At 45.2% G+C, this 24,829-nt stretch overlaps 2 long non-coding RNA genes across 12 annotated transcripts in view; one reads left to right on the top strand and one right to left on the bottom strand.

The window, feature by feature from the left end:
• Positions 1–24,829, bottom strand: part of LOC309378834 — a 90,205-nt gene that overhangs the window by 8,159 nt on the left and 57,217 nt on the right. For 5 of the 11 annotated variants that reach the window (XR_014172171.1, XR_014172172.1, XR_014172173.1 and 2 more), the window contains one exon: positions 10,381–11,456. The exons of 4 other annotated variants lie outside the window; for them this stretch is intronic. This is a non-coding gene — a long non-coding RNA (uncharacterized lncRNA). Of the gene's footprint in view, positions 1–10,380; positions 11,461–24,829 lie in introns of those variants that run through there. 2 more of the 11 variants (XR_014172168.1, XR_014172176.1) reach the window with 1 other exon arrangement.
• Positions 6,990–8,451, top strand: LOC309378908. Its single transcript, XR_014172279.1, has 2 exons — positions 6,990–7,136; positions 7,512–8,451. It is a non-coding gene; the product is annotated as an uncharacterized lncRNA (long non-coding RNA).

Genomic DNA, 24,829 nt, shown 5'->3' with positions numbered 1-24,829 from the left:
CCTGACTGCTTTCTTCATTTGGCAGCAACCCTTCCCTGGGAGCCGGCTGCAAACCTACCCTGGGCGCTGGCTCATTCATGACACTCTACTTCACTGTCAGAACAGGATGCTGGTCTTAGATGTTTTTACCAGGGGGCGCCCTGTCAATGGAGGGTCACCAATCTGACACAAACCCAGCTGTTTGTGCCGAATTGGGAAGGAGAAAGGAAGCAAATGAAAAGTGGGTTTCAGCACTGATTCCTCCACTCAGGGCTGCCTGGAAAGGGAGGCACACAGGTTCTACCTATAAAAGCTGCCTGCCAAGAACCGCCAAAGGCCAGCTGTGCCAATGAGCCCTTACCAGTGCAGAAAAAAGACCTTCCAATGTTCCCGCAACATCCCTGTGGTAATAAAGAGAAGGCCGTTTTGCAGCACGGCGGCATGTAAGACAGCATTGTCAGCTATAGTTTATTTAAAGAGCGAGGCCTGGAACAGGAAAATAATGACTTTAATAAAATTTACTATTGACTTCGTAGGCTAAAATCTTACTGTCATCGGGAACCAGGAAGGGGGGGAAGGGAACCCCTACATCGAAGCCCTTCACTTAAATATATTCCTTTAATATTTCAAAGCAAGTTGTGGTGCTTCCTTCTTCGCTTTTTAATATACTTGCTTCTTCAAAAAAAGATTCTGTAGTGGGGTGGAAATTAGTATTTTTAATAGAAAGCTGGAATTGCTTACATAAGGGAAAAGCCGGTAATGACCTATGACACTGTCTGTAGAAAAGCAACATTTGAAGGAACTGCAAAAGCAGTTAATCCAATTCCTTGAAAAGCTGCAGAAAGCAATGTCACCAATGAATGATTTATAAATTACCGAATGTCCTTCTCATCTGGCGGATATCTTTTAATCTTAGACTGTAGTGTGTTTTTTTCTCTCGGAGTGAACTCCAAAGAGCCTGCTGGGGAGATAGACAGAATTTGCGAAAAACTACATTAACAAGGTTAGGATCGTGTTGGAGATTTCGGTGGGGAACGGGAACTCCTTTGGCAGCACCCGGGGGGGAGGGGTGGGCAGGGAGGAGCAGACTACATATAACATAATTTTATTTTCCAGCCAATTTGATTAAATGCTCTCTAGATTGCTGACCGCGCGTGAAAGAGGTCAAGCCCGAAATATATGAAAAAAGGCAGAAAGCTTCTCTCTCTTTTAAATGCGTAGTTAAAAGAAACTGCGCTTAAAAAAAAAACTTAAGTTTTCTAACAACGTACGACAGTTCAATTTAGAGGTGAAACCTTTTAATAAAAGCTCGTGAAATGAATGCTTCAGTTTATGAACTCTGTTTGTGTTTCCCAGCGGAGTGCTTAGCATCATGAAGTCAACGATTTCATTCTTTACCACAGCTGAGCAACATCAAGGAGAGTCCAGGGCTTTGTACTTGAAAATATCTAGTTTACCCTCTCCCTCCCTAAATATATATAGGAAAATCTGAATTCTGAATTAATATGTTTTCCTCTTTATTTATTTATTTTTTAAAAATATGCTGTTGTGCACTAATTTACATTGCATATAATTAATTAAAACTGAACAAGCCTATTCCATGGGGGATTTTAATGCAGACTCCAGGGTCCAGAAACAGTATTGTGAGTGCAATCAGTTAAGGTCTTACCTGAAAACGGGGCATTTTCTTTTCTGAGAGGTTGGCACCCCTTGCAGCAAAAACTCAAATATGTTTGGTGGGTTGAATTTGACTGATTCAAACAAGGAGATTTGTTTTTGATTAGGGTGAGATTTAACAAAAGAATACAGGACTTTGAGTTGCTCTGTAAATTAAAATGGTTGCCTACCTACCACTGTCACCACCAGGGTCCACCAAAAGGGGGCCCATCAGAGTACAGTGGTACCTTGGTTCTTTCTTTTCTTTTCTTTATTTTACGGCTATTAGCCCATAAAATATGTACCTTGGTTCTCATATGCCTTGGTTCCCAAACACCGAAAACCTGGAAGTAAATGTTCTGGTTTTCAAACATTTTTTGGAAACCGAACATCCGATAGAGCTGTTGGCTATTGTTTCTGGGCCTCCTGCACCAATCAGAAGCTGCGCCTTGGTTTTCAAACATTTCAGAAGTCAAACGGACTTCTGGAATGGATTAAGTTTGGTGCTTTTGTTTCTGCTATCTATTTTGCATTTTTGTTTTTGAGGCTTTTTTGGTTAATTTGTTTTTGTGACTGTGTGGATGATAATCTACAATACTGTCTTATTTATTTTATAGTTCAGTCCATTGATTATTGCTTTCATTTTATGGATCAATGGTCTCGTTAGATAGTAAAATTCATGTTAAATTGCTGTTTTTGGGGTTGTTTTTAAAAGTCTGGAACGGATTAATCCATTTTGCATTACTTTCTATGGGAAAACATACCTCTGTTTTGGAACGCTTTGGTTTTGGAACGGACTTCCTGAATGGATTAAGTTTGAGAACCAAGTTATCACTGTACACTCTGCTACGGGCCTCCTTAAAATCTGGAGCCACCCTATTCTGGAGTGTATAGTTTAGGCAGATCAGAGAATTGTTTCTCTGTAAGGAATGTGAATGTTCTCAATGCAGAATTAAATTCTCTTTTAATTGTGGAGTGCATAGCGGCCTGTCTCTAATTATAATAATAATAATAATATAATAATAATTTATTATTTATACCCCGCCCATCTGGCTGGGTTTCCCCAGCCATTCTGGGTGGCTTCCAACAGAACACTAAAATACAATAACCTATTAAACATTAAAAGCTTCCCTAAACAGGGCTGCCTTCAGATGTCTTCTAAAAGTTTGGTAGTTGTTTTTCTCTTTGACATCTGGTGGGAGGGCGTTCCACAGGGCGGGTGCCACTACCAAAAAGGTCCTCTGCCTGGTTCCTTGTAACTTGGCTTCTCACAGTGAGGGAACTGCCAGAAGGCCATTGGCACTGGACCTCAGTGTCTGGGCAGAACGATGGAGGTGGAGACGCTCCTTCAGCTATACTGGACCGAGGCCATTTAGGGCTTTAAAGGTCAGTACCAACACTTTGAATTGTGCTCGGAAACGTACTGGGAGCCAGTGTAGGTCTTTCAAGACCTGTGCTATTTTCTCAATTGATAATTATTGTTATCAGCATTTTAAATATTGTTTATTTCCTATGGGCGGTTTCTCTGGGTGTCTTCCATCAAAATTAAAAGAAACAACAACATTAAACATTAAAAGCTTCCTGAAACAGGGCTGCCTTCAGAAGCCTACAAAAAATTATACAGTTGTTACCTCTTTGACATCTGACGGGACAGCATTCCACAGGGTGGGTGTGACAACCACAAAGCCCTTCTGACTGCTTCCCTGTAGTTTCACTCCTCTCAGTGAGGGAACCGCCAAAAGGCCCTCCGAGCCAGTGGCAGAGCATATGCCCGTGCTACCCAGGGCAGGCGCCTTCCCGAGGGGCGCGGAGGGTGCCCTCCCAGGCATGGGATAGCTGCGCGCACACACACCAATCCCTCTTCATTCATCTCCCCTTCCCATTCACCTGCCTCCTTCCTGTCCTCTCCCCTGCCTACCTGCCTCCTCCAGCTGGGAGCACGGGGCAATGGCGCACCGCCCGCCCGTGACTCCTACACCTACAGCCAGCCGTCAGGGGAAGGGGGGAGCTGCTGCACCGCACTCCCAGCTGGAGGAGGCAGGCAGGCTGGGGAGAGGAAGGGGAAGGGGGCAGGCAAGTGGGAAGGGGAGAGGAAGGAACCAGCAAAGTGGCGCGGCAGCTCCCCCTTCCCCCGGGTTCGGGGTGGGCAGCACACCGAACGTTGCCCCCACTCAGGACTGACACCCGGAGCAGTGTGCCCCCCCCCCAACCCATCTTCCTCTGTCAGTGCTCGGAGCTGGACCTCAGTGTCCGAGCAGAACGATGGGGGTGGAGATGCTCCTTCAGGTATAGAATGCCGAGGCTTCAAAGGTCAACGCCAACATTTTGAATTGCTCTCAGAAATATACAGTGGTACCTTGGGTTACAGGTGCTGCAGGTTGCATATGGTACAGGTTACAGATTCCGCTAACCCAGAAACAATACCTCGGGTTAAGAACTTTGCTTCAGGATGAGAACAGAAATTGTGTGGCAGCGGCATGGTGGTAGTGGGAGGCCCCATTAGCTAAAACGGTGTCTCAGGTTAAGAACAGTTTCAGCTTAAGAACGGACCTCCAGAACGAATTAAGTTCTTAACCTGAGGTACCACTGTACTGAAAACCAGTGTAGATCCTTTAGGGCCAGTGTTATATGTTCCTGGCAGCTGCTCCCAGTCACTGGTCTAGCTCATATAAACAACCATGGCCAGGGTCTTGCAAAGCCAGGCAGAGGCCCTGGCCAGGTAGATAATGTGCCCCCCCTTTTTTTTACCCTGGGGATAACTGGAGTCTTATAAATAAATAAGTATATAAATAATTTTCACAAAAGTTATGCTGACAAATAATTTTATTTCAAGGCTTGAACCGTATCTGCATATAAAGACAAAATGGAAAATATAGATATACAATAGTGCCTTTTAAAAATACATAGGGAATTTATGCTGACTGAGGCCCCCTTTGGAATCGGAGGCCTGGGCCAAGTGGTCCATATGCCCCCCCCCCTCGGTCTAGGCCTGAGCATGGCTTCCCCCAAAGATTCCTGGCAATTGTGTGCTGAGATTTGTTAGGAGAGCCCATATTCCCTTCCCAGTGCTACAATTCCCAGAGTTCCCTGGGGAGAGAGATTGATTGTTAAACCCATCTGGGAACTGTGAGGGGAATGGGGGCATCCTTCAACCTCCACCCAGTTCTCAGGATGGCTCAGGGGAAGCCATTACTCTTAAAATGGCTTTAAATGTATGAGACAAGTGTGACCACTGTGATGCATGCTTCCCTTCTCCTGCTCCACAATGGAAGTGGAAAATACACAATGTGAGAATATCAAGTTATGGATGGGGGAGGGAGAGGACTTGGGATACTGTTCTGGGCAGTAATCCCATACCTTTGCAGCATTTTGGTCCGTGGTCTGAAGTTGCCTCATGCACATAAGGACATAAAAACTGGCCAATGGCCCATGTAGTCCCACATCCTGTTCTCACAGTGGCTGAAGAGTTGATGTATAGTGTTTCCATCATCAGAAATGCTTAAACTTTGTAGAATGAAAAGAAAACTGGGAGCCGGTTTCACAAATCAAGGTCATTTCTGGGTTCAGATTTATTTCCAAGGCAAATGGGGAAATGAGGCCCTCAGATTTGCGACTCATCAACCCCTAACAAAATCCTCTTGAAACTTTTTTTTAAAAAAACCACACGCACGCACACACAAATATATCTATTTATGTATATGGATTTATATAATGCGAGCTGAGAACACTGATTCATTAAATTCCTCCCTGGGGCCCTCAAAACTTCAGTCATCTTGTTATACGCTCAAGGGACACATGAGGGGGCAGGGAGGGGGAAAGCAAACATTTCCGAGAAGGCTGTTTTTCCAACGTTTAAGGGTCGGGTTTGTTCTGTGCTATGCCCATTATCGTTCTGTTACTTCGTGCTCAGAGGTTTGATAAAGAAATTAGCGCACAGAGCTACAACATAAACATATCACCTTTGTTGCCTCTGGAATACTGAAGAATTGCTGCATAGCAAAAGCTCATTGATAAGGTATGTAAATACCATTAGGCTATTTCCAGCTTGGAGCTGTGTAACCCCATTTTAGAGCAGAGGAAGGGATAGAAAAGAGTTATGCTTGTGTGTATCTCCCCACAAGAAGACCTTGGGGAAAGGAGTTGATCCAGGAAGGGTAGGTTCTGACAACCACACTTGCTCCAAAATCCAAAGTAGTAGTTGCGTTGTTGTTGTTGTTGCCGATCAGAAGGTCGGTGGTTTCGAATCCCTGCAACGGAGTGAGCTCCCATTACTCTGTCCCAACTCCTGCCAACCTAGCAGTTTGAAAGCACACCAGTGCAAGTAAATAAATAGGTACCACTGTGGCAGGAAGGTAAACGGTGCTTCCATGCACTCTGGTTTCCGTCAAGGTGTTCCACTGCACCAGAAGCGGTTTAGTCATGCTGGCCACATGACCCGGAAAGCTGTCTCTGGACAAACACTGGCTCCCTCAGCCTGAAAGTGAGATGAGCGTGCAACACCATAGTTGCCTTTGACTGGACCTAACCATCCAGGGGTCCTTTACCTTAACTTTACCTATTATTATTATTATTATTATTAGTTTACACTATTTCTGCAACACTTAACATATTAAAAGTATCCCTGAGTGGTGTGCAAAAAACTGAAGCTGCAACAGCCAACTTAAAGAAAAATATTACAAAAAAATATACAGTTACATTTAAAAGTGTCACATTAATACAAAGTCAATAACATATATCAATCAATATCCATTCATTTTCCTTCTGCACACCCTTCCTCTTAGCCTCGGGACTCTCACACAGGGTCCAAACAAATGTTTTTTTAAAAGTTTTTCATTTATATTTTTCAAATTTATACATTTCATTAGTTTTACAATCAATTTAACATTTCCAGATTTTGACTTCCTTCCCCCTCTTTCTGCGGTTCCTTAAATTATTTTTTTTAAAAAAAAAAATCTTCTTCGTATCCAAGTTCATTTAACTTGCTCATTTATTTATCTACTGCAAATATATACTCTTATAAAACAGCAGGTTGTTACATTAATCCTGCTAATGATTTTATCTGTAAATACAATTTATCTGTAAATATTCAATAAACCATTTCCATTCTTTTATAAAAAGTTTGCTATCTTGATTTCTTATTCTCTTGGTAAGTTTCGCCATTTCTGCATATTCCATGAGTTTTTGTATCTATTCTTCCTTTTCTGGGACTTCTGCTTCTTTCCACTTGGGGGCAAGTAACATTCTTGATGCTGTAGTAGCATACATAAATAAATTTTCATTACAATTTAAGTAGTCCTATCCCTATAATTCCCAAAAGAAAAGCTTCTGGGGTGTGTGGGTTTTTTTTTTTAATTAAAGTTATTTTAAACATCCTTTTCAATTCATTGTATTTCATTTCCCAAACAAACTCTGAGCTTGCCCACAGTGAGAAAAGATCCTGGAAACAGAAATCATCACCCTAATCTCTCACTCTAGACTTGTTTTTTATGGGCAGGCCCAAGGTGGATGAGGGACGTGGGTGGCGCTGTGGGTAAAACCTCAGTGCCTAGGACTTGCCAATCGTATGGTCGGCGGTTCGAATCCCCGCGGCGGGGTGAGCTCCCGTCTTTCGGTCCCAGCTCCTGCCCACCTAGCAGTTTGAAAGCACCTCTAAAGTGCAAGTAGGTAAATAGGTACCGCTTTATAGCAGGAAGGTAAACAGTGTTTCTGTGTGCTGCGCTGGTGCTGGCTCACCAGAGCAGCTTCATCACGCTGGCCACGTGACCCGGAAGTGTCTTCGGACAGCGCTGGCTCCCGGCCTCTTAAGTGAGATGAGCGCACAACCCTAGAGTCGGACACGACTGGCACGTACGGGCAGGGGTACCTTTACCTTTAAGGTGGATGATCCTTCCTCTGGCTGACCACAGCTGTGTCCAATTCAGCTGCATTCTCCTCACCTAGTTCCAGGTGCGGCAGGTTTGTTGTGCCCGCAGGCCTAAAATGGTTGGTGGCTCTTGGGTTAGATGGTACTGAGCTCCATGGACCAATGGTCTGACTTGGTATAATGTAGCTTCACCCAGTTCCTTTCCCACATCATTGTTGCTGCATCATTTTTTTGTGCCAGCAGTTATTATGGATGCTGCAGCAGCATCTGTCTCCTTCATAACCGGCTAGTAAATTTGAAATAAGTCATTCCACTCGTGTTTTACGGTCTCATTGTCCAAACTTTAATGCTTACACTTATTTGCCTGCTGCTTAAAAAGGAAAGGAAAGCAGGTAATTCCAGCAATTTGAGATCTTATTTCCCTTTGTATCCATCCGTCAGAAAATAAAAATTATGCCCCAGGTTCCATCAAAGTTACGTTGCGGCGCTCAGAAGTGTGTAACTCAGAAACAGAATAAGCTGTTTTAAGGAGTTATTGACGCCAACATTAAATTTACAATTATTCATAAAAAGAAAGCCATTTGAAGAATTCCCCATGCTGAGCATATACAAAATAGTTTGCCACGCATAAGAAGTTTCGTTTATTAATAGCTTGCTCGCTCTTTTCCCAGTATCTCATTCCAACAAAGTAAACTTCCTCCTCCAAGGGGACAAAGCATCAAAAGGATGCTGCGTATCCTGGAAGTTTATTCACCATCGTAAAAACAAAACAAAATATAATTTAATAAAATGAAACCATTGCTAAGGGCAAGAACGACAGTGTTGTTACTGTCCTAAATATAGGACAAAGGAAACCTTAGACCCACATGGGATGGCAGTAATTTCTGTGCATCATTTAATTTATGTTATTTTGTTTGGGGCAACATCTTTATTGGGCCAACCTAAATGTTACCCCCCCCAAAAAAAGAAGAAGTTACAAGCTTTTGAGTGGTCCAGAACTATCTAGCATCTTTCATGGGACACCAAATTAGAGCCACCAAGACAGTCTCTTTACTCCAATCTTTAGCAAACTAATTCCACCAGGGTTGAAAAGTTTGTATGGTGGCCGGATTGCCACAATTTGTGTGCTTTGTTAACTGCAGTGGGGTACGTGGGGTGTTAGGGGAGGGGTAGTACCTCTGGTGGGGGACACGTCATGCTCCTTCTGGGGTTGCCTGTCCACCTTTGGTCGCCACCCTGCACTCAGCTCTCACCTGTGCTTCCTAGAAGCTGTCAGCTTGCGACAGCAGCTAAACCCCAGGAAATGGCTTCAACTGGCCAGCTAAACTAGGTTAAGGCTAGCCTATGGGTCTCAAACCCCCAGTGAGTTAGGGACTTTCCCTGCATACAAAGAAGGGCTCCAGCTGAGCAGATGAGACCAATCATGGGTCCAATGGTTAAGAAGACAGTTTCTGAATGTGTCCTAGAGGGAGGTGAGGAACAGATGGGGCTTGGCAACCTGGGAAGGTAGCTCATCTAGAAGGAAAAAATAAAGAAAAATGACAAAGGCAGGGGGCCTTGGTGGGCCCTAAGAGAGAGTGCCTGAGTGTGCTGTGATGCCCCTACACCCCATTCAGGATCTTGTGTATTCTGACTGGGAGCAGCCTTCATTTGCTATCTGATTTTTTTAAAAAACTGAAAATGTCCTGGATTGAATCCATGATTTTTGGCATGCAGAGTATTTGCTCTATGGCTCCTCCCTGATATCTTTATAAGGTAACTGTGATCTGTGACCACAGCTCCCATAATCACTGGCCACTGGCCATGTTGACTGGAGCTGATAGGAGCTGCAGTCCAGCAACATCTGGAGGACCACAAGTTCCCCACCCTCTGTGTGCCATCAATATGGTGTGTCCCTTTCCTAATGAGAGTTTGCGTTTCTAATCACTACAAACTGGAGTCAGATGGATCTTCAGCATCAATTTGGGGTGGAATTCAGCATACCACTAAGGACGTTATACCACCAACGCAAGCAACTTCTGCTTGGCAGATGAAAGAAACACCTCTTTCCTTCTCTCATGTGCTGTTTTTGGAAGTTTTCCTGACCCTACTGAGCAGATTTGGGGGAAGGAGAAGGGGGCTGGAGAGAAATGAAAGCCCCATTTCACTAGTGATACTTCTTGTGCTGGCTTTCACGAGTGCAACAAGTTAGTCAAAATCCAACCCTTGGATTCTTGAGTCTGATGATGATGATGATTACTCCAATTCTGGCCAGCCATTCCAGGGATTGCCTAATAATTCAGTATTATCCAACAGAATTCCCTCCCCTTTACTCCAATCTCATTATTCAAATGATGGAGCCAAGGAATAAATTATTGTGGCACAAGTTTTTTTTATTAAAAAAAAATTCAGCACAAAAAGTGCATTTGTTTTTGTTTTTTCTCATTAAAGTCTTGTTCCTTGCCTGGTAACAAAGGAACAAAAACAAAAGAGTGATGGTAATGATGCAATGCCTTAGTAGTCACAACACACACACACCCTTATATTGCTGGAAATATTAGGCCCAGTTCTTCCCCCACTAAAATGTATGGCAGATATTACGTGCAAGAGATGAAGTAAGGTGGGTCAGAAAAAGCATATCATTTGACAATGAGCAGTTGAATAATAATCGTTTCGTCGTCTTAGTCGTGTCCGACTCCCCGCGACCCCATGAATCCAAGCATGCCTTGGAAATTTCTTCACAGAGCTTCTCCTTTTTAATGTCCCTGGAGTTTTCATGGCAAAAATACTGGAGTGGTTTGCCAGTTCCTTCTCCAGGTGGATCACATTTAGTCTAAATTCTCGGCTATGACCTGTCTGTCTTGGGTGGCCCTGCATGGCATAGCTCATAGCTTCTCTAATAACCATGTTCTTATACCAAGGATCACTTGACTATAATATATTTGCAACAAAATCCTATGTGTGTTTACACTAAATTCCATGAAGTTGAGTGAGAAGGACTCACGGGTGGATATGTCCAGGACCACAGCATTGCAGTGCAACCCTATCCAGGCTTCCTCAGATGTAAACCCCACTGTGTCTGCAGGAATTCCAGTTAAGCATGCATAAGATTAACAGCGCTAAGCCAGTATGGTCTGGTGGTTCAAGTGTCAGATTCAAATCCCCATAAGACACTGCAGCTCACTGGGTAAGCTAGGGCCAGTCAGCATCTTTCAGCCTAACCTACTTCACAGGGTTCTTGCACAGCTCCGCAAGCTTCTTGAAGAACAGGTGGGGTAGAAATAATTTTAAAAGTTGGCTGCAATCCCATTTATCTGGGGGGTTAGCCCCAATAGAGAGTGGGGCACACGTCCGAGTCCATGCATAGGACTGAACTTAGCAAACCCAATTTCCTCTACAGCTACACATTTTCAAAGGAGCTTTGCCACAGCTGGAAGGGACTTCAAGGGTCATCTAGTCCAATGCAGGAACCAACAACCAAAACCGTATACTTGACTTTCTCTGTAGCAGTCTGTCCTCCCCTGATTTAAGGAGGTGATTTTTCTTTGGCTAAAGACATACTAGAAAACATTGCCATCCTCAGTAGCAGACAGTGTGGTAGGTTGGAGGTGCCTACCTGAGCCCAAGCAGGTGAGCAGCTGCTTAACAGAGGGTAGCTAGGGGAAAATATTGTGGTGGCCACCAATTGGCATGGCTTGGAAAAAGGATTGGACAAATTCAGAGTGGATAAGGCTATCAATGGCTACTAGCCAGCCACTGTCATGCCTCTGAATACCTCTGCCGGGAATCAAATGTGGGTAGAACACTGTTGCACTCAGGTCTTGCTTGCAGGCTTCCCATAAGCATCTGGTTGTCCACTGGTTGTCCAGCATGATGGACTAGATGGGTCTTGGGCCAGATCCAGCAGGGCCATTTTTGTGTACTTATGTTCCTTGAGAGAGCTAGATTTCCAGGAAGTGCTGACTGCTGGTGCTTCTCCCTGCCTTTGAAAAACAGGGGAAGAGAATGCAGCAGGAGAAGCAACAGCATTCCTTTTATCACTGACACACTGCCATCCTCCTCTCTCTCTCTTTCCAAGCTGGTTCCCAAGAAAACAATTTAAATCTAGGAATTCTAAGTCATTCTAAGATTTCCTAGGTTTGATTAGAGGATCAGTTTATAAGTAGGCATTCCGTGTCGTTCTCCCTCATACATATTTGCACAAACAGACACACACACAAGGCTAAATGAATTTTCAAAAACTTCTAAAATACTCTTGCCAGATTCTGGACTCTCCAATGGATTAATCTGAAAAACAACTAGGGACTCAATTTAGACTTTCCTGGCAGCCTGCAAGAGAAACACGTCAAAGTCAAGAGTTCTACTTTATTGAAGACCCTCTTAGGAGGCTATCAAGAATGCAATGTGTCTGCCTAGTAGCCAAAGATCAGTGGGAGGTAATATTTAGTTTATTAATGTGCCGTTTGATTCCTCCCTCCGCCCCTTCTGTAGTGTTGGTGCCTAGCATAAAACTGGGACTCTTGCTGCAATTTTGCGTGCTTTTTTAAAAATAAAGATAATCTTTGAAACATGAATAAAACTTAACAAGATCTAGCCTTATATCGAAATAAATTTGAGTCCCTCCCAGGATTATTTAAGAGAAACAGTTGACTTCTATGCCAGAATGCTTGAGTAAATGGTTCCCTGCTTGTGTAAAATAGCGCATCTTTTCATTTCAGGGAAAAAGACTCTTTTGCACTAGAGTCAAGGTTAATTTTGAAACAACCCTTCACTTTCAAGGCAACTGTATTTATTAGTAAGAGTCTATATTCAACAATAGAGGGGTTTTCAATGGAAGCTTGACAATGCAGGTAAGGCATCTAGAGAATTGAATCATAAATAGAGAATGGACTGTTGACTGACAGGGCTTTTCAAAATGAAAACATTGTGGCAAAATGAGGCAACTTTTAGCCCCATTCTCTTTCCGATAAATCAGGGGGAAATTACAGAAGCGGCATGCAGAACAGGCTGGTGCTGTGATTCATGCTTTGCCATTATGTCCCCTTCAATTTATTTTATTGGCAATTTGAGGCTGTATTGCTGGGAAATGAGTCTACACTGGGTGGGCTAAACAACAGCCCTTCACACCTTTGTCTGCCCAGCCCTGTTCTTCTAGTAGGGATGGGTAAATATGTCAATTTCAACTTCTCTCACTTTCTCATTTTTCCACTCTTCAGTTCAGTTCTTCACATTTCCATATCACTTTGCAATATTTCCCCCAAAAAATAATAATAATGAAAATTCAGCAACATTTCAGTTTGAATTTCTCATAATATACACATTTTTTTATGCATTTTCCCCCTTATACCCATTCCCCCCAATATAATGCATTTCCCCATGATATTTCCACTAATTTCCACTAATATTCATTGTATGTGGATATTTCCACTAATATGCATTGTATGCACATGTTACTAAAGTATATGCATATTTGTCCACATTCCTTGGTACAGCACTGAAAAATTCAAGGAATACCTGGGTTTCAGTTCTTGTTTTGTTTCAGAAAGTGCAGATTAGGTAGGTTCACCTTTAAATGTCAACCAAGTAAAATCCTCCCAGCCCCTAGTTGGTAGCTGTTGCTAACACTGGTTGAGCAGGAATGAGAACTTGGCAAAACAGCCTGTGCACATCGGAACAAGACCAGCAAATCCAGTGCATGGATAGGTTGGTGAGTTTCATTTTAGGATTATAGTAACAAGAATAGCCTTCATGGCAGCAAGGAGGAAACTGGAACCTTCCAGATACTCTTGATGTACAACTCCCATCATCCTTGGCCATTGACCACACTGGCCAATGGCAGTTAAAATCCAGCAACATCTAGAAGGACATAGGTTCTCCATCTCTGCCTTCCTGTCCAGGCAGTGACCAGATTCAGATCTCTTTTTCAGCACATGAGTCCTTCTTCACATTGTTTCACAATTTAGTCCTTCTTCACATTGTTGCCTCGCCTCCCCCATTTGTTATATCCCCTCTTTTAGTGAAAAAAAGAGATTATCTTCTGTATCTGTTTTGATCTATTACTCTAGTGCCTTTCAGACACTGGTAGACTCTTAACTCCCATAAGCCCTTGCCAGCATGGGCAATGGTCAGAGATGATGGGAGTTTTACTCCGAACAACATCCAGAGGGCACCATGTTGGCTACCCCTATAATAGGTTTTCTTATCGCCCTGCTTCTTGATGAGGCGTCTCAGTCTCCAAAACCTTCTCTGAAGTCTCGCTGACACTTTGTACTGTGGATGTTTCATTTGTTCTGTCTTGAGACTTTAACTTGCCTGTCCATCTGATACAGGTACATCTACATTCTCCGTTCTCTCATCCATCACTGGCTCAAGCCTTTTCGTGCACTGCTGATCTCTTCGGTTCCCCCCGTAGACAGCTGCATCATTAGACTGAACCCAATATGATCTGGGGGTCATGTGTTGCTCAGACAGTTTTCACGCTGCATTTCGACAGATGGTAACTGGATCTTTTTTGGTTTTTATTTCTGAACGTTTGACATCTGGTGCACAACTGCACCAGTACTTTAATTTGGAGCACATATGCCTGGCCAATAAACACTTTTTTGGTGGGGAGGGGAGGAACCTTGTGAGTCAGTTCCCAGATGACTCACAAGTATGGTGGTAACTATTCATTGTTCCTTTCCATAGACCTTCTGGTACCAACAACAATCATTAAAAAAAAAAAAGACCATCCAGTTCACTTAGGCAACCAAAGCCTTGTGCACACTTACCAGTACGTAAGTTCCATTGAGAAGAATACAACTTACTTCAGAGTAAGCAGACATACACTCGCATTGTTCATTCCTCTATAATTCCAGTGTACATGGATGCTATCTAGGTTCTGCTTACCTATCTGACAAGTCACTGCATCTTACCAGGGGCAGGGCAATGGTGAGATTCGGGCTATGTAGAGACACTAGCAGACCCATCTGGCACTCTTGCCAGTGAATCCATGCAGTCCCAGACCCATCCAGGTATTACGTAATTCACACTTTCTGAAACAATAACAAGTACTGGAACACAATCATCTTTCCAATTTGCACTTCTATGAATTTTTCAGTGCAGTTCTCCTGCCAAATAGTGTATATGTGTTCCCCATAGTATACACTATGGGGAAACAAAAATATTTATATATTAGTGAAAACAGCATACAAAAATGCACTGTATTAGGGAAAGCTGCTTTGCAAGAATTTGTATACTAGGCGTATATGTCTTATACAAAGAGCAAAGTGCCTTACAAAGAATTCTAGGAATAATCACTTATCTAGCAAAGTTTGCACCGAGCATAGCAGAAGCGATAACCCCATTAAGAGGGTTTCAAGCCCTAAATACTGAGTTTTATTGGATACTGTCAGGGAACTGACATCCAAAGCGCCGCAGGTGCAAAGGCTCCCTGAGGTTGAGAGAGCAGTAGCAGCGGAAGAGGGAACCAGTAGAGGGCGAGCAAGAACTCCAAGGGAAAGTGAGTCGGAGGGATGGCTCAGAGACGCTTCAAGCGAAACCAGTGGGGAGGTCTCAGGACCTCCTATAGGGACACCCACACCTCGACGGAAACTGTCACGCCGAGAGGCCAGACGACGTGTTTCCGTTAAGGAGCTTTTATGTTGGAAACGTTTCCGAAAGCAGCCACTTTCGGATTCTACTAGTGATTGACGCAGCCATGCTGGAGGGGCTCCGTCACAGGCAGAGGTTTGAAAACCTGATCAAACTCTGAGGGACTTGCATTTTACGCACAAGCAGCTCATCGTCCCATCACAGCAATCCGAAAGTCACCGAAAGCCAGCTTGTGCAGAGAGAAGCATCATGAGCAACCCAGCCGGAACCGGGGGTGCAGGAGCAGCTGGAGGGGGTCCAAGCCTGGAAGAAAGGTACAGAGCGTTGGAGATCCAGTTGGCGCTGCAAACGGCGAGGCTTGAGGAGAGGAGGGCTCAGGATGCAGAAAAGGGAAAGGAGAAAACCACCCCGCTCGCCAGAAAGGTACCAGGATTGGTGCAGAAATTCGGGGGGGATCCCAGGAACTATCATGCCTTTAGAACAGAGATGCAATACGCTCTAAACTTGCAGTTTGATGACTTCCCCGACGAGGAATCGCGAGTGGCGTATGTGATTGGCCATCTCGAATCCGGGGCGAAAGATTGGGTTAGACCCCTGATGGCAGCGAATAATGAGATCTTAAAGGACACGAGGAAGTTTTTTCGTGCCATGGACCTGATGTTTTCCAGCGATATTGAGCAGGGGGTGGTGAGAAGGCAGTTAATGGCTTGCCAGCAAGGAAGCAGATCTGTCCGTGAGTACTGGACTGAATTTACTATGCTGATTCATAAATTGGGGTGGGACCTATCGGCGGAGCCCATCCAAATGCTCTTCGAAGAGGGGCTTTCTTCAACCGTCAAAGATGAGCTTTCCCGGGGGCCCAGGGCGGAGTCTATGGACCAATTAACCAAATCTGCGCTGGCCATAGGAGCGCGCCAGGAGGCGAGGGCTTTGGAAAGGCGGGAAGGGAAAGGAGACCGTTGGAGGGAGTTCCGCATTCCAGACATTCCAGAGCCATCTTTCCCGCCGGCAGAGCCGATGGAAGTTGGAACAGCGCGGGCGCGCGCAGTTTCAAATCCCAGTGAAGGGCGGAAGAAGGAGGGAAAGAGCGCCAAGAGAGGTTATCTCTGCCAACAGCCAGGGCACTTTGCCAGAGTCTGCCCACAAAGAAAGGAATGGCAAGGGATGGCAGGAGCTGTTGGGGGAAAGGAAGAGGAAAGCAAGGAGCAAGTAAAAGCCAACGCCTGGCTGCCACCGTCGGGGCACAGCAGCCAGGCCAAAGAGCAATGAAAGTGCCCATGCCAGAACCTCCCAGACCTGCTTTAGTGATAGAGGTGTTACTAGAACTGCCAAACGGACACCCACTAAAGGTCAAGGCGCTTTTGGATTCAGGCAGCTCCTGTAATTTCATGAGTAAGGAGTTTGCAGCTGAGCACCAGATACAGACCATCCCTTTAAGTAACCCCTTGCAGGTGACTACGATTGACGGCAGAGAGCTGTTGGGGGGAGAAGTTAGCCAACAGACTGTCCCGATGATAATGAGAGTGGCAAGGCACACCGAACAGATAGCGTTTAATGTGGCCATCCTGGGAGGAGCGCCCATCATTTTGGGGATGAGCTGGCTGGCGCTACACGATCCGCTAGTGGGCTGGCATCAGAGGGTGGTCTCCTTTGGGTCAGCGCATTGCCTAGAACACTGCAAGGAGGGGAAGGTCTCGGGAGGAGACAGAGTCACCCTAGCGGGGATGGAAGTGATGGGCAAAGGGAAGGTGCCCCCGCAATACGCAGATCTGAGCAACGTATTCAGCGAAAGGGAAGCAGACAAACTGCCACCGCATAGACCCTTTGACTGTCAAATCAACCTACTCCCAGGGGCCCAACTCCCAGTAGGCAAGCTGTACGCCATGTCAGACAGGGAGATGCAGGAGCTGAGGGAGTTCATTGACAAAAACTTGAAGCGAGGTTTCATCAGAGAGTCCCGAGCGGTGGGGGGCAGCCCAGTGTTTTTTGTGGACAAAAAGAACACAGACAAACCGAGACTGGTGTGTGACTTTAGGGCCCTCAATGCAGTGTCGGAGCCCCTGGCTTTCCCTATGCCCCGAATTGACGACATTTTGACCAGAGTAAGGAAGGGAAAGATTTTTACAAAACTGGACCTGCGGGGGGCGTACAATCTGATACGCATAAGGAAGGGAGATGAATGGAAGACCACCATGTTTACCCCTTTGGGAGCCTTTGAATACCTCGTTATGCCCTTCGGTCTACAAGGGGGCTCCGCCTGTTTTCAAGCTTTTATAAACCACGTTCTGGGACCTTTGCTCTACAAGAACTGTGTGGCCTTTTTAGACGACGTGTTGGTGTATTCGGAAGATGAGGAACAGCATGTGAGGGACGTTCGAGAAGTGTTGGGCAGACTGCAAGCCAACCAGCTGTGGGTGAAACTGGAGAAGTGCCAGTTTCATACCAAGGAGGTGGAATTCCTGGGGTACCGCTTGTCAGACAAGGGATTGGCCATGGATCCAGGCAAGGTTCAAGCGGTACTGGAATGGAAGACACCGAAGACCAAGAAGGACGTGCAAAGATTCTTGGGGTTTGGGAACTTTTATCGGAAGTTCATCAAGAACTTTGCCCACTTGACGGCGCCCATCACCGACTGCCTCAGCAGCAAGAAGAAATTTGTTTGGACGGTGGAGGCGGATCGAGCCTTTGAAGAACTGAAAAGGGCTTTCGCCTCGGAAGAACAACTTCTGCATGTGGATTTACAAAAACCCATGAGAGTGGAAACAGATGCATCCGACCGGGCTATAGGGGCGGTCCTTCTTCAACCGGGGAGGAGTGCGTCGGAGTGGAGACCGTGTGCATTCTTCTCGCGGAAACTGAATAAGTCCGAGAGGAATTACACGGTGTATGACAGGGAACTACTTGCCATTCACGAAGCATTCCGGAGGTGGAGACATTTATTAATTGGGGCACAACACAAGGTGCAAGTGTGCACCGACCACAAAAATTTAGAGTATTGGAGAACAGCTCGAGTGCTCAACCAACGACAAGTGAGATGGGCACAGGAATTCTCCAAATTTAACTTTGAGATTTGTTATGTGCCAGGCCCAGAAAACGTCAGGGCGGATGCGCTCTCACGCAAACCAGAATATTGGGAAGGGGAGGAGGTGATCGAAGAGAGACATGTCATCCCGGAGGACCGCTGGGTGTGTGGGGCGGCGCTGGTGGGGCAACGGGAACTGGTGGAGGAAACGGAAAATGATGAATATGCCCAGGATAAGCTCAGAGGTCTCAGGGGGGAGGGCGAGAGCCCCGGAGGTTTTGAGGAAAGAAATGGGGCATTGTATTACAAAGGGGCACTGTATATACCCGAAGGTGAATTGAGGGGGAGAGTACTCAAGCAGTTGCATGATAGCCCCACGGCGGGACATTTTGGGCAACACAAAACCATGTGGTTGGTTACCAGGGAATTTTGGTGGCCTAAGGTGAGGGAAGATGTAAGGGAGTATGTAAGAGGGTGTGACCAATGTCAGCGAGCCAAAGGGGAAAGAAGGGCGCCGGCAGGGTTATTAGAACCTTTACCCACACCAGAACGGCCTTGGGAAGCGATATCAATAGATTTTATGACGGATCTGCCAAGGTCCAAGGGGAAAACAGCCATCATGGTAGTAGTAGACCTGTTAACTAAGATGTGCCATTTTGTAGCATGCTCACATGCAGTCACAGCGGAAGAAACGGCGAAGTTGTTTGTGGAACATATCTTTAGGTTGCACGGGGCTCCCTCGAGGGTGATCTCAGATCGAGGCAAACAATTTACTTCCAGGTTCTGGAGGAAGCTCATGAGCTTGCTACACGTGGAAGTTAATTTTTCAACTGCCCGGCACCCTGAAACCAACGGGCAGGCGGAAAGGGCAAATGGCATTCTTCAACAATATCTTAGGTGTTATGTCAATGACAGAGAGAACGATTGGGTCGAAAAGTTGGCGTTGGCAGAATTTGCCTACAATAATGCGGAGAATGTGTCCACAGGGATGAGTCCCTTTTTGGCTAATTACGGGTGTCACCCCAGGGCATTTCCAGGGGAAGGAGGGGAGAGATGGAGCATTCCAGCGGCTGAACATTTTGTAGAAGAGATGGAAGCCATCCATCAGCAGCTCCAGCTCAACTTAGAAAGGGCCAAGGCACAATATAAGAAGCAGGCAGACAAGAACAGAAGGGAAGGTGAAACCATAAGGGTGGGGGATCAAGTGTGGTTGTCAACCCAAGGGTTGCCGTTCAAAGGGGGTTGTAAGAAACTGAGGCCCAGAAGATTGGGACCCTTTGAGGTGATTCAGCAGGTCAACCCGGTAGCTTTCAAACTCCGATTACCCAACCACATGAAATTGCACCCAGTGTTCCACAGGTCGTTACTGTCACCATACAGGGGGGGACGTGAAGGGGAGCACGTCAGGGGACCAGCCTTGGAAGAGAGGGAACGCCGCAACCATGTAGCGGAAATCCTCGATTCCAGGTGGAAGGGTAATCAGGTGGAGTATTTGGTGGCGTGGGAAGGGGAACCGGAGTCAGAAAACACCTGGGTAAGTGCAGAGGAAGTCAATGACGAGGTTTTAACAGAAACGTTCCACCAAAGGTTCCCGAGGAAACCTCAGCCTATAGCAAGGTTTAGGAGGGAGTATTTCGGCACCACCGATGAGGAAGAGGAAATGGAAGGGTTCGCGGAGTCGGAGTTGGAAGATGGAGTGGACTCTGATGACGAAGAGTACCTAGAGAGTAGGAACAGCAACAAGTGGAAGGAAGTGTTCGCGACGTCGGAAGATGAGGGAGGTTCTTTCAGGGGTTTTACCTCCTCACCGCCAGTAGGAGAGGAGACGGGAGGGGGTGAAGGGGGCCCTGGAGGGGAGGTGGATGTCAGGGAACTGACATCCAAAGCGCCGCAGGTGCAAAGGCTCCCTGAGGTTGAGAGAGCAGTAGCAGCGGAAGAGGGAACCAGTAGAGGGCGAGCAAGAACTCCAAGGGAAAGTGAGTCGGAGGGATGGCTCAGAGACGCTTCAAGCGAAACCAGTGGGGAGGTCTCAGGACCTCCTATAGGGACACCCACACCTCGACGGAAACTGTCACGCCGAGAGGCCAGACGACGTGTTTCCGTTAAGGAGCTTTTATGTTGGAAACGTTTCCGAAAGCAGCCACTTTCGGATTCTACTAGTGATTGACGCAGCCATGCTGGAGGGGCTCCGTCACAGGCAGAGGTTTGAAAACCTGATCAAACTCTGAGGGACTTGCATTTTACGCACAAGCAGCTCATCGTCCCATCACAGATACCAATTCATGAAACAGCATCCTAGCAGTCAGTGGAACTATTAACAAAAGCCCCTGTTGGCTACTTGATGCAAAACCATCTTGATGCAAAAGAATTGGTAAACACTGTGTTTCTGGGTGCCACTTTTACAAGATGTACTTTAGTTGCATTAAGGTTTGCCTGTTGCAAAATTCTCTTACACACAAGCAAGCAGTCTGTGGACCACTCTTCAGTAATAGATAATTTTAATTTTTTAAAATAAAAAAAATCCTGGTACATGCTGTTTGAATTCATTTGAACTCTTGTGAGTCATCCAAATCCACCTTTTCCCTCTTCAATATGCAAGGTTTCCTTACATCCCATAGTGCTCTGTCATTCAGCGAGGTCAGTGCGAGGTCAAAGAAGCTTCTATTGGGAATTGTGTGCAGAAGAAAATCCTATAATCTGAGAAGTCCTCTCTCAGCCTTACCTTTTAAGATTTCCTAATACCGCTCCTCCCCCATCCCTTTCTGGTCATGGTTGTTAATTGCCATCGATCGTATACCCTATTGCATATAGATAATCTTAATGAAGTTGTGCTCTTCCAGCTACACCAAAGGCAACTAACACATTTCTTGGTGTGTAGACGGAATACAATATACATACAAATAGTTTCTGAGATGGGAATTGGGCCAACCTGATTCACAACTTGTAAGCTGCTACAAAAAGTTAGATCCGGCTAACTAGAAAGGCACATTATATCTTTTTTTAATGTCTGAGCCATTCATAAGATTCTATTATGTGTTTTGCTGGGAGTTTTCCAATCCTATGTACTCTAACCTGGGGATAGTTTTGTGTGCCATTCCTTTGGTGCGGTATCACCTTTGCTTTGGAACACCCAGCTTATTGACATTAAGGTAGGGGTTCTCCCTATGCTTTAGACGTCTGCTGACATTTTTTCAGCTAGTGCTCTGCACACCTCCATTGTACTTGCTCTAACTATGCCACCCAAGTCCATCTGAATCTGAGAGATTTTGTCCCTAAAGCACTTCACAGAGTCGTTTCAGCAGGCCTCAAGAGTGTCTTTCTTGACTACATGACAAAGCTTTCTTCACTGTCACCATCACCACATGGTATGCCAGCCTGAGTTGACCAGGGATGGGGAGCCTATGGCCCTCCAGATATTGATGGACTCTGACACCAGCCAACATGGCCAAGGTCAAAGACAATGGGAGTTGCAGTCCTGCATTACCCAGAGGGTCTCAGGAGTAGAGAAGACAGACCAAGCTATAAGGGAGCTTCCTATGTTGCCTGTAGCTGAGAGACCAGTTTGTACTAGATGGTCCTTTGGCCTTTGTTAACTTTCTGATTCTGTGAGCTGGAACATTTTCCTACTAGCTCATTTCCATCCATTGCCTCTTTCTTTGCCTCTTTGACACATAATACCCTTTAGCCTATTAATCTAAGTCTAGGATACCCACAGGATGCTAAACTAATTAAGCCTAGATTCTTGTAACTGCTGGTGGGTTATAAGCTCAGAAGTATGTAGCAACACATGGCAGTGTGGCCCTGGCATGCGCCCATGCTTCATTTCGCCTTGACCTTTTAGCTGATACCCAATAGAGAAAGGATCAGTCTTTCCATATGGCAGAAGCCTCATTTACTAATATGCTGGCCTCCTGAGTCACTGCTGTAATATGAACTTTCCATAGAAATTGACCCCTGTTAACTCACACTGCTTAGTTGTTTACCTTTGGTATGCCGGCACTTCCTAACCCTTGTTAATATACTATTTTTGTATATTAAAAAAAATAGTGCCTGGTTATGAAAATAGCATTGGTATCGTTATGAACTTTAAGAGGGTCAGAATCACAGTCTCCTCACTGAAAGCTTTAGTTCATGCCTTGGCTATGTCCCACCATTGATGGGAAGAATAAGACTAACAAGGACAAGGGCCAGGATAAGACTATCAATGACTGCTGGCCATGATGGTTAAGCTATGCCTTCACTGTTGGAGGCAGTAATGCTTCTGAATACCAGTTGCTGGAAACTGAAAGAGGGGAGGGTGGTCTTGTGCTCAGGTCCTAGTTGCGGGTTTCCCAGAGATCTGGTTGACTACTGTAAGAACAAGATGATATACCAGACAGGCCATTGGCCTAATCCAGCAGGATATTCTTGTGGGAATGTTCAGGGATGTAGGAGAGGATAGATTGCTTGATTATAGCCTTTCCAACTTGTGTTAACAAGTTCACAATTTAGCAGAGTAACATTCCCCCTTTTAAACTCACAGCGGATGCATTTGCTCAGGCTTGCTAAAGCCTCTATAATAACTGTTCTGGTATTTCTCCCTTATTCCCTCATAAAAGATAAGACACGACAGAGTCTTCTATAAAAGTATAAAAAGAGTTTACTCACATTCTGTTCACAATCGGATCCAAGAAGGCAGACTTAGCTTAGAAAAGTAACATACACCTGGAAACTATCCCATAAGGAGACAGTCCCTTTGTCCTCTCTTGGCTGGAAGCATCTTTGGCTAAGCAGATGTTTCTTCTTCGATGCATGTAGTCAAAGAGAGAGATGGCTGCCCTGCCCTGTGCTTTTGTCATTACCTGCACAGGTGAGGCCACACCCACCTCTAGTCACATGCAGAGGAAGTCTGTCCCAGCCCAGAAGCAAACAGGAAGTTTACCTGCTGGCTGGACAACATTCCTCCCCATGTGTAAACATGTTCACTCTAGGAATGTTGTATTTGTCTGCTCTTGTGTTTCAAATCCCACAATTCTTAGTTCTTGTGGCAACAACTGTCTTCTCTCTGGTTGCCATGGTCACTCCTTATGTGTAGCAAACAGGATATTAGTTTTGCCCCATAACAGGCAGGGATGGAGGGTAGGTCTTGTGGATGACCAGGGTGGGAGACATTTCCCCCCCTTCATACTTCAGTGTTTTGGAAAATATGAACACAGTTTCAAGTTTGGGAACTAGTAAGTCAAGATATAGTTGAGTCAATTGCATATGAAATGTAGGCATCTCCTGCATCAGAGCCTGTGAAGGTGTGACTTTTAAAAATAATAATTAGAAAGGGCTAGCCTACGTATTGACCTGAATTGCATATCTGAAGGAATGATATGAACATTCACTGTACCGCCTCTCGAGGTGACATGACTGTTGGGGTGTTTCAAGAAATCAAAAGGCTTCCCGCTGCATATCTGCATAGACCACACATTAGAACATCCCTCCAGAAATGTTTAAAAAGTGATTTCTAGTTGCTCCGGGGAAGGAAGTTGGCATGGTTAATTGCTGCCCTGTTGGAATCTGCATTGCACAAAGGGCTCAGTGAGAGCTAAAGAAGGAGAATTTAATCAAGGTTGGTAAAGATGGTTTTTAATGGAAGTGAATTCAGCAGAGGACAATAATCATTAAAAGCTGAGGTGTTAATCAAAAAAATTCTCATAAGGGGGGTGGGGAGAGAAACACCCTGTGGAATACTGCAAGGTATCCAGAAAATGCTTTTGTTGTTGTTGTTTTCACCCTCAATCCTGTTTGGCCAGTTTCTCAGTTGCATCATGGGGGATGTTTGGAGGGTAGGCAGGAATAGCATCACCTTCTTAAAGGATTGGGGGTGGGTGGGATTTTTGGACTCTTGAGCCAGAATCCCAGGACACTTTGTTGCCTAGTGATTACTTTGAGATGGTGATTAAAAGGAGTAATTTAAAAACCTGGATTACAAGAAGAAAAAGGGAAGTTAAAACTGCCTAGGGAAAAATATTCCTCAAACTCTGCAATGGAGAGGATAATCATCTACCCCTGAACGCCATTCTAGAGGACATAATTAGTGATGGTTTTTACAAAGAAAGGAGTGCAAACTTAACTTGGGAAGAAGGGAAAGGCTGAATTACATAGAGTAATCAAGCGGTATATGGGATGATGTCACAATGTCACACAGCCAATCAGATTTAGCTATGTGATTTGCCCTGTTAATGCAAGTGTTTGAAAGGGAGGTACAGTGGTACCTCAGGTTAAGTACTTGATTCGTTCCGGAGGTCCATACTTAACCTGAAACTATTGTTAACCTGAAGCACCACTTTAGCTAATGGGGCCTCCTGCTGCTGCCACGCCGCCAGAGCATGATTTCTGTTCTCATCTTGAAGCAAAGTTCTTAAACTGAAGCACTATTTCTGGGTTAGCGGAGTCTGTAACCTGAAGCGTATGTAACCTGAAGAGTATGTAACCTGAGGTACCACTGTACAAATGTGGAACTCTGGCTAGAGAGGCCGTTCTGGACAGTTGGCTGAGTTCATTCAGAAGGCAGCAAAACTTTTCCCGTTTATTTGGTCTGTTGCTAGTGTTAAGTTGCTAAGCTGTTTTGTTTAATGTTCTGCTTGGTTTTTGTGTAGTTTAAGTTACTGCATTTTATTTTGCATTCATTTCTCACTACATGAAAAGCCTGCATGAACATTGGGCTCACACATTCCCTCATCTTGCAGAGCTTTTTGTTTCTGCTTTTA

The sequence above is a fragment of the Podarcis melisellensis genome, assembly GCF_964234715.1.
Source record: "Podarcis melisellensis genome assembly, chromosome: 10".
Taxonomy (NCBI): domain Eukaryota; kingdom Metazoa; phylum Chordata; class Lepidosauria; order Squamata; family Lacertidae; genus Podarcis; species Podarcis melisellensis.
The sequence above is the reverse complement of the archived record's forward strand: the minus strand, read 5'-3'. Positions and strand labels throughout refer to the sequence as shown.